Consider the following 8750-nt stretch of genomic DNA (forward strand, 5'->3'; position numbering starts at 1 on the left):
TTCAACACACTTCCTTAAAAATACAAATTGGGATGAAATCAGACTCACAGCTGGAACATTTAGCCTTAGAAACAATATCAACTAGAGGTAACTGGATGAAAACAAGTTAGTGAATCGGTTGGTGAACAGATCAAGGGGGGATGATGTATTGCTGGCTTAATGGAAGCCTTGATCGCTAACACTTTATCATTAAAAAATGTTAAAAAGAGAGAAGAGAAGGAGCTGGTAAGGGTTTTAGCACTGAATCACTTGTCTTAAACAGCATTCTCGGCCCATTTGCATTTTCAGTGATGAGTTTAGAGAGGAATTTAGATTTGGCCTCTTTCACTGACTTCTGGTATCTGGTTAAGCATGCAGATAAACATTCATATGATACTTGGGGTTTATCTCTTTTCCACTTCCGCTCTGCCTTACCACACTCTTGTCTAAGAGAGCGAGTAAAGACAAGTGCGACACACGGCTCGAGAGCAGTGGAGCTTTTATTATGCCACAGATGACCACTTCTTCCGGTCATGGGTAACGCAGCACTGTTTTATCATATTAGACCAAATTTGAATGTGTTGAAAGTTATGTTAAAATGCTACTCTGTGCGTTCGCTCAGTGGCTACTATAAGACACTTGTTGCACACTGCAGTAAGCTAGATCGATATTAGGCATGGTAAAACATGGTATTCACAGTAAAAGAAAACGAGATTTAAACAATTAGACTAACTGCGTTGAGCTACTGTATATAACAATGATTCGTTTTCTGTCGATGAATGTATCTGTCATGATTCCAGCCTGTTTCCCTGTCTTGTCATGTTTTGTAGTCCTTTGTAGTTTTTCATGCTGATTAGTTCTCCCAGGTGTTTCCCATTTAGCCACTCCCTCTTGTTAACCTTGTTTCCCTGTGTGTATTTATACCACTATGATTACCCTGTTCTGTGTCAGTCGATGTTTCACTGTAGATGCTCTTGTTCCTGATTTCCTGGTGTTCTCTATCTCTGTCTTTACCCAAATCTGCATGTGGATCCGCCTCATCCTGCTTTTGTTGTAGGCTACCCAGCATTACAGATCAACTGACCCACACATGGATCCAGCAAAAGAGATTTTGTTTTTTCGTCAGGGGACGAACACCATCGAGGATTACACTGGTCAGTTCTGTGCTCTTTCTAATTGTTTAAATTGGAAAGATGGTGTTTTCAATGACTTTTACTGTCATGGCCTAAACGAGCCTTTAAGGTCATGTATGCCTAGAGGAAGAAATTAACTCCATTTAGAACAATACATGGGCTACGCTGCGCTCTACTGTTAAGTGGTTCCACCTTCACTGTGGGGGAGGGTTGAGGAGGATCCTTATCCTAAACAGTTTTTTGGAGGGGGCCATGTGCCTCGAGCTCTGGTGGCCACAGAGCATGATTCACCATGGATCCCAGTTCAAGAACACATTCCAGAATCATCGGCCAAGATGGCCGCTACTCCAGAGTCTTGTCACAAGATGGCCGCCATTCCAGAACCTCTCCACATCATGGCCACCCGAGCATGTGTCTTTGGACAAGATGGCTGCCGTGCTTGTGTCTTTGGACATGATGGCTGCCGCCACACCAGAGCCTGTCTCCGTCCAGAGCCCAGTGTCATTCCCTGTCTCCGTTGAGCGTCCAGAGGTGGCTCCAGCCACTGACCAGCGTCCAGATATGGCTCCAGCCACTGACCAGCGTCCAGATATGGCTCCAGCCACTGACCAGCGTCCAGATATGGCTCCAGCCACTGACCAGCGTCCAGATATGGCTCCAGCCACTGACCAGCGTCCAGAGATGGCTCCAGCCACTGACCAGCGTCTAGAGACGTCTGGAACTGCCCGAGCCTCCATGGCTCCCTGAACTGCCCGAGCTTCAGCGGCTCCCTGAGCTGCCCGCGCCACCATGGTCCCCTGAGTTGCCTAAGCCGCCATGGCTTCCTGAACTGCCTAAACCGCCATGGCTTCCTGAATCCCTCCACTGCCGGGGTCCACCCTGCATCCCACCCCCAGCTGGGTTTTGTTGTACCCAGCATTACAGTATCTAAACAGTTGCTCACCTGTCTAATAAAACACATAATAATACTAAAGAGTCTTTGGTGTTTCCATGGTTTCTACAAAATAAAAATAAATACATATTTCAATATCCAAAAACCAAATATATATTGTGCCTTTGTCTTATTTTGAAATTTATTAATTCATTCAATTTCATACTTAAATGCTGCTGTACTGCTCTGAGCTGCCAGTTTACATATATTTATATTATACAATGCACTAGGAATGTGTACATGAGTTTTTTTTTTAAGTAAAGTTTTTCAATTCTTTTAAGTAAAATAAAGAGAGTATTGCAATAAAAAGTATTTTTTCTCCTTAACCTCTTGCTGTTCCTGTCGCTTAACAATAGAATAGCAAAAAACTGATCTGACAAGCCATCAGAACCAAACCGAAATCCGTGGTTAAAAACCGAGGTATGTATTGAACCGTGGACTAACTGTATTGTTGCATCCCTAGTGCAGACCTTATTTTGCAGATTTTATTATGATTAAAGTAAAATAAGTAGGCTAAGTAAATAATGACATTATTTAAGAGGTGAACTGTCCCTTTAAGGACAGCGTGTTCACTAGGCTGCGCTGCTGTCAATTTAAGACTTGGGTGCATCTAATATATACAGACACACGCGATTTTACTTTCACTTTAGACATAACTGACTGTGTTTATGTTAACCTTGTGACAGTATTAGCGCAGTAAGACTACTTAGTCCAGTAATCACGTGTTTGACAGGCGTTTAGTGCGCACGCTCGGAAAAGCGCATGTTAAAACCACGCATAAGCACGCAAATCAAATGTTTAACCGTCAAGGCTTTAAAACGCATGCAAATAATGAACGTTCATGATTGTGAATAACTATAGTGTTCCGTAAGTATAACTCTACCACTAACGTGTGATGTGAATGTATGTCGCATTGTTCAGTATATTGGGATGGAGGCAAATTATGGAATTTGTAGAAAAATAATTAATTAAATGCAAAACCGATATTATTGAGAATTGTGGCACATTTAGATTCCAAATGCTTCTCTTATTATTTAGTCTTTGCTCCAATTCCCTGCAAACTGTGGTAACCACACTAAACCACACGCCCTAGTTCAAGAGGAAGTACAGTTTTGATTAAACAAAACTCTTAAGTGAGAACAAATACATTGAGTGTAAAACCTTTTGTGAGGCCCTTATGTAACAGGAAAGGGGGATCAAATAATGTGCACATGGAAGTAATTAAACTGTGAAAAGAGTTGACAGATTGAGAAACCAAAGCCAGAGGCCGTGACAGGTCACTTCATTGAGGCAAATCTCTGAGTGCACTTTTATTTCAGGCGTTTCCTACCTTATGATCTTATCATATCAAATAATCAAATAACAAATACAATACTCTGTAGATCCCCCCACTAATCTGAGCAACTGAAAGTATTTGAGTTTTTTTTAATAGTAAAGGAATGTTTATGGCAAGTCCCTCATCATGATGTTATAATGTATTTTGTAGGCGTCAAAAACCATTATCATGCGTGCCACCACTGGAATATGGAAAATAAACATCGCCAAACGAGTGATAAGGGAGAGACGGGCATTTTGTGCCATTATGCTAAAGTTTTAATGTTAACAATATGGATGAAGGTACAGAGAATACCAAGAAAAATGTATGTCAAAACCAAACTTACAAGCTATTCAACCAGTTACCTTTCTCAATGGTGCAATCTAGACCTTGATCTGGATTGTATTCCCCAATGGCAAACAGTCAGTTACATGTGGCAATGCATAACACATCTGGGTATGCATATGGGTAAAGACACGGCTTTGATGCGCTCTTCTGTAATTACTCTGGTTTATTTTACACACTGAGTCGGACCTATGTGCATAACATGCCACATATGTTACACATAAACAATTCATTGTGCTGTGTATGTTTGTATGATCAAACATCCTGACAGAATAGAGCATATGGATATGATCATCTCAACCTAAATCTCCAGATGTGCAATTATGTTGGGTTGTAAAATCCTAAAACCCAGAGCAAATTTTTGGCCATACACCAAAAATGAACTCACTAACTAACTAACTAACAGCCAAAGCTCCACTGAACACCTTAGTTACCAATTAGGATCATCAGTCACCACTCAGAATAACAAGCCTACAAATGAAGGATATATTTCATACTATGCGAGGATCTTCAGCTGTGTGCCTCAGGGACTGTTGCAACAACACTTCATTTCCCCCCTCATTTCCAAACCAGACCAGGACCCTATCTGATTGGCGGCACTGCTATGAAAGCCTTCAGGACTGAAGGAAATTCCTGCTAATGGATATCTTAGACTTAGGGCATTGCTGAACAAGCAAACACATCATATTCATAAAAAGACGAGACTACTGATGACTTACATGCATATGCCCCCAAAATGTCGACTGAATGTTGATTTTAGGTATATTAACAACATTCAACAGAGCTCAACAATTTTTGCCACTTTTTCAGCAGCTTCCAGTATTTTCCCCAATTTATCACATTTGATTTAACCAAAATGTTCATAAAAATACCCTTTTTATTCAATATGTATTATCTTAAATATTGACACTTTTTAAAGATGACTTTAAATAGGGTGAATTCAGGGTGATTGGAACACTTTTTGCCATTGAGATGACTTGGTAAAAGTGTCCCAATCACCCTGAATTCACCCTAGAACAATGGCAGAGAGAGTTTCACGCTGATATAAACTAAACGGTTACATGTCGCCATACATTAAACTTTCATATCTCTTAGCTTTCTCCACACACCACACACCCACGAAAACTCTGCTGCAACTCTTACAAAAAAAAAAAAAATCAGGAATTTTCAACTACACAATAATGTTGCTTAATCCCTCTGCACACAAGAATGAAGAGCGTGTACTTACTGTGCATCTGTCGGAGCGCGGGACAACAAGCACTGCACGAGCGTATCTGTGCATGGATGGTGTGTGACCACTCCTCAGTGAACCACCTCCCCCCGCCATATCTTCATTCTTGTTCATGCATTATTTAATTTTTCCAAACGGAGTTCTTAAACATATTTTGGAATATTATGTTCAAACTATATTTAAAAATCCCACCAGAACACCTTATAACCTTTTATTGTTCACACTGTAAAAAAAAAAAAAATCAGGTCTCCAAATGAAAATTTTCAGTTGGCCAAATTGAATTTCTTGAATTTTAATTGAATTAAATTGCATCAATTCACAGAAATTCAATTTGGCCAACTGAAAAATTTAGATGTGATCGCTCACTAGAAAATGTTCAATTGGAGACCTGTTTTTTTTTTACAGTGCACGTTTCATTTAATGAGATGTGAAAATACAACTAACATAAAAGAAAAGAAATATTAAAATACGTTTGTAATTGTACTTTATAATAAACAACATTATATAATAACATAGTAAAATTATATTGAACCAGCCCATCAAAACTATTAATTAATTATCTACTAACTATTCATTTTTCACTATTAACTAATTATAAACTACAACTTCTGCCTCAATAAACTCCTAATTTATGGAGAACGAAACCTGCAAAAACAATAAATAGAAATACAATTTTAGGGGGAAAAAAGACAACTTTCAGTTTAGCATTTCCTTTAAAAATTGTATTTATTTGCCCCAACATTTGTTTATTTATTTAATTATGTATCACATTTAATTATCTATTCATTTATTTATGTATTTATTTGCACATTTATTTATTATATATTATATTACATATAGTTATGTAGTATTTTGTGGATTTATTTATTTGTTTGTTTATTTATTTGCATATTTATGTATTTATTGATTGTTTTTGCAGGTTTCGTCCACCATAGGCTACTGCTTAGTTAGTGAGGTAGTTGTTAAGTTTAGGTTTTGGGTAGGATCAAGGGATGAAGATATGGCCAGGCAAAATGAGGCATTTTGAGCTTTATAAGTAATTATTATCCTACTAATATGCATGCTAATAAGCTACTATTTGTGTGTTACCTAGAAAAGTATTACACTTCTGTATTGTGCCATTTGCTCAGATTCAGCTGACTTTGAGTATGCAATGAAACAGCAATCTGTTAAGAATGAGATCATTGTAATGCATGTTACATGTTACCACAATATAAATCACACAGATGTAAGGAATTAATATGATATCTGGTGACACAATAATGAATATATGGTCTTGTCACCAGGGACCACATTTTTATTACATGATGAGAACATAGTCTTCTCCTCTCACACTTCCCAACTTAAGTCATATATCTAGGGAACAATTCCAGACAGCCACACATGGGCCTTCACCTCAAGCTGTGCTGGCTTCAATCAACTCCCAAACCCAGCCCTGGAAGTTATATTGGAGCAATGTAGAGTCAAACACTTGTGTGATTGGATCAAAAAGAAAAAGGTTATTGGATCCCCCTGAAAGAAGTCAAAAAGTTTAGAGAATTCATAGAGAAGTTCATAGAACAGCCTACTTCAGGTTATTTGTATACAACGCATAGCCCTCATTGATTTTAAATTGTAAATTTGGGTGCACCTGAATTTGACATTGCATGAGCAGTTGAAGTAAATGAGCTAAAAACCCAAAACACAAACACACACACACACACACACACACACACACACACAAACAGAACTTTGTTAATTCCGTGTGTTAAAAACGCTGTCTTAACTCCATGAGCTCTTGAGAACAGACATCTCCTACACACATAGTTAACATACCATACCAGCTTGCTGTTTCAGACAGCCAATGTACCTTTTTTGCAAGAACAAGCAGTGGTTTCTCACATGTTCTTAAAGGGTTAGTTCACCCAAAAATGAAAATTCTGTCATTAATTACTCACCCTCATGTCGTTGGACACCCGTAAGACCTCCGTTCATATTCGGAACACAAATGAAGATATTTTAGTTGAAAGCTGATGGCTGAGAAAGGCTTCACACAGGCCTCCATTGGCATTCAGTACATTGACACTTCCAAGATCCATGAAAGGCACTTAAAACGTCGTTACAAAGTCTATCTCACCACAGTGGCTCTACAATAATCATACAATGCGACGACAATAGTTTTTGTGCGCAAAAAAAAATCAAAATAACACCTTTATCCAACTTGTTCTCGACTTCCGTGTGCGCCTCCACGACGCATGCGCGAGAATATGACGCAGATCCGGCGTTCGGACATATGACCCAGAAGCGATTTGTTTACGAGCAGAGGAAGACGCGCGTGTCTAAGCTGTTGGATTCTACATTGATCGTGCTTTAGGTCTCGGCGTAGTGCTCAAAATGGGGCTTAAGTGTGTATTTCATCGATTCCCGAACACCGGCGCTACGTCATATTCTCGCGCATGCGTCGTGGAGGCGCACACGGAAGACAAGAACAAGTTGGATAAAGGTGTTATTTTGATTTTTTTTTGCGCACAAAAACTATTGTCGTCGCATTGTATGATTATTGTAGAGCCACTGTGGTGAGATAGACTTTGTAACGACGTTTTAAGTGCCTTTCATGGATCTTGGAAGTGTCAATGTACTGAATGCCAATGGAGGCCTGTGTGAAGCCTTTCTCAGCCATCAGCTTTCAACTAAAATATCTTCATTTGTGTTCCGAATATGAACGGAGGTCTTACGGGTGTCCAACGACATGAGGGTGAGTAATTAATGACAGAATTTTCATTTTTGGGTGAACTAACCCTTTAATTCAATACAATTGTATAGGTTCTTCAGGAATTCTTTAAAACTAGCAGGGTTCCTGTTTAGAGGAAAATTTGCTCATGTTGCCTTCGGCAAATATTCTTGGATTTTTCTTCTGTTACAATGAAAGTACAGAATGTGATCAGTATCTTTATGAGCATGTTTTGTAGACTATAAAAATACAGCTAATTTAAAACCATTGACATTCTCAATGAAAGAAAACACTGACACATCAGCATCAAGATTTCTGTAAGAGTTCTGCAAAATATCCCACAAAGCTAACGAAATGAGGGAAATTATACAGAATTGCAGGCAAGCAGGTTGATCAGATTTGGTTTAGCTAATGCATATATATATATATATATATATACACAGATCAGGCATAACATTATGACAGGTGAAGTGAATAACACTGATTATCGCTTCATCACAGCACCTGTTAGTGAGTAGGGTATATTAGGCAATAAGTGAACTTTTTGTCCTCAAAGTTGATGTGTTAGAAGCAGGAAAAATGGGCAAGCATAAGGATTTGAGCGAGTTTGACAAGGGCCAAATTGTGATGGCTAGACGACTGGGTCAGAGCATCTTCAAAAATGCAGCTCTTGTGGGGTGTTCCCGGTCTGCAGTGATCAGTATCTATCAAGGTGGTCCAGGGAAGGAACTGGTGAACCAGCGACAGGGTCATGGGCTCTTAGGCTCATTGATGCACATGGGGAGCGAAGGCTGACCCGTGTGGTCCGATCAAACAGATGAGCTACTGTAGCTCAAATTGCAAATTGAAGTTAATGCTGGTTCTGATAGAAAGGTGTCAGAATACACAGTGCATCACAGTTTGTTGCGTGTGGGCTGCATAGCTGCAGACCAGTCAGGGTGCCCATGCTGACCTCTGTCCACTGCCGAAAGTGCCAACAATAGTTATACACTAGCCTAGTTATATACCCCAAATTATAAAATTTCCATGTGTCTGTAATCTGTATTGCTGTTCCAGGAACAAAAAAAGATTGTTGAACCTGGGACGTGTCTTGTATGAATCCATTC

The 8750-nt window shown here is 39.3% G+C and overlaps 1 protein-coding gene across 1 annotated transcript in view; it reads right to left on the reverse strand.

Moving 5' to 3' along the window:
- Positions 1 to 5025, reverse strand: part of col6a4a (collagen, type VI, alpha 4a) — a 50945-nt gene extending 45920 nt beyond the window's left edge. Inside the window, exon 1 of the mRNA XM_079836529.1 lies at positions 4932 to 5025. The gene's annotated coding sequence lies outside the window, so the exon portion shown is untranslated. The remainder of the gene's footprint in view (positions 1 to 4931) is intronic.
- Positions 5026 to 8750: the final 3725 nt, after the last annotated feature.

The sequence above is a fragment of the Gobio gobio genome, assembly GCF_949357685.1.
Source record: "Gobio gobio genome assembly, chromosome: 15".
In the NCBI taxonomy this organism is placed as follows: Eukaryota; Metazoa; Chordata; class Actinopteri; order Cypriniformes; family Gobionidae; genus Gobio; species Gobio gobio.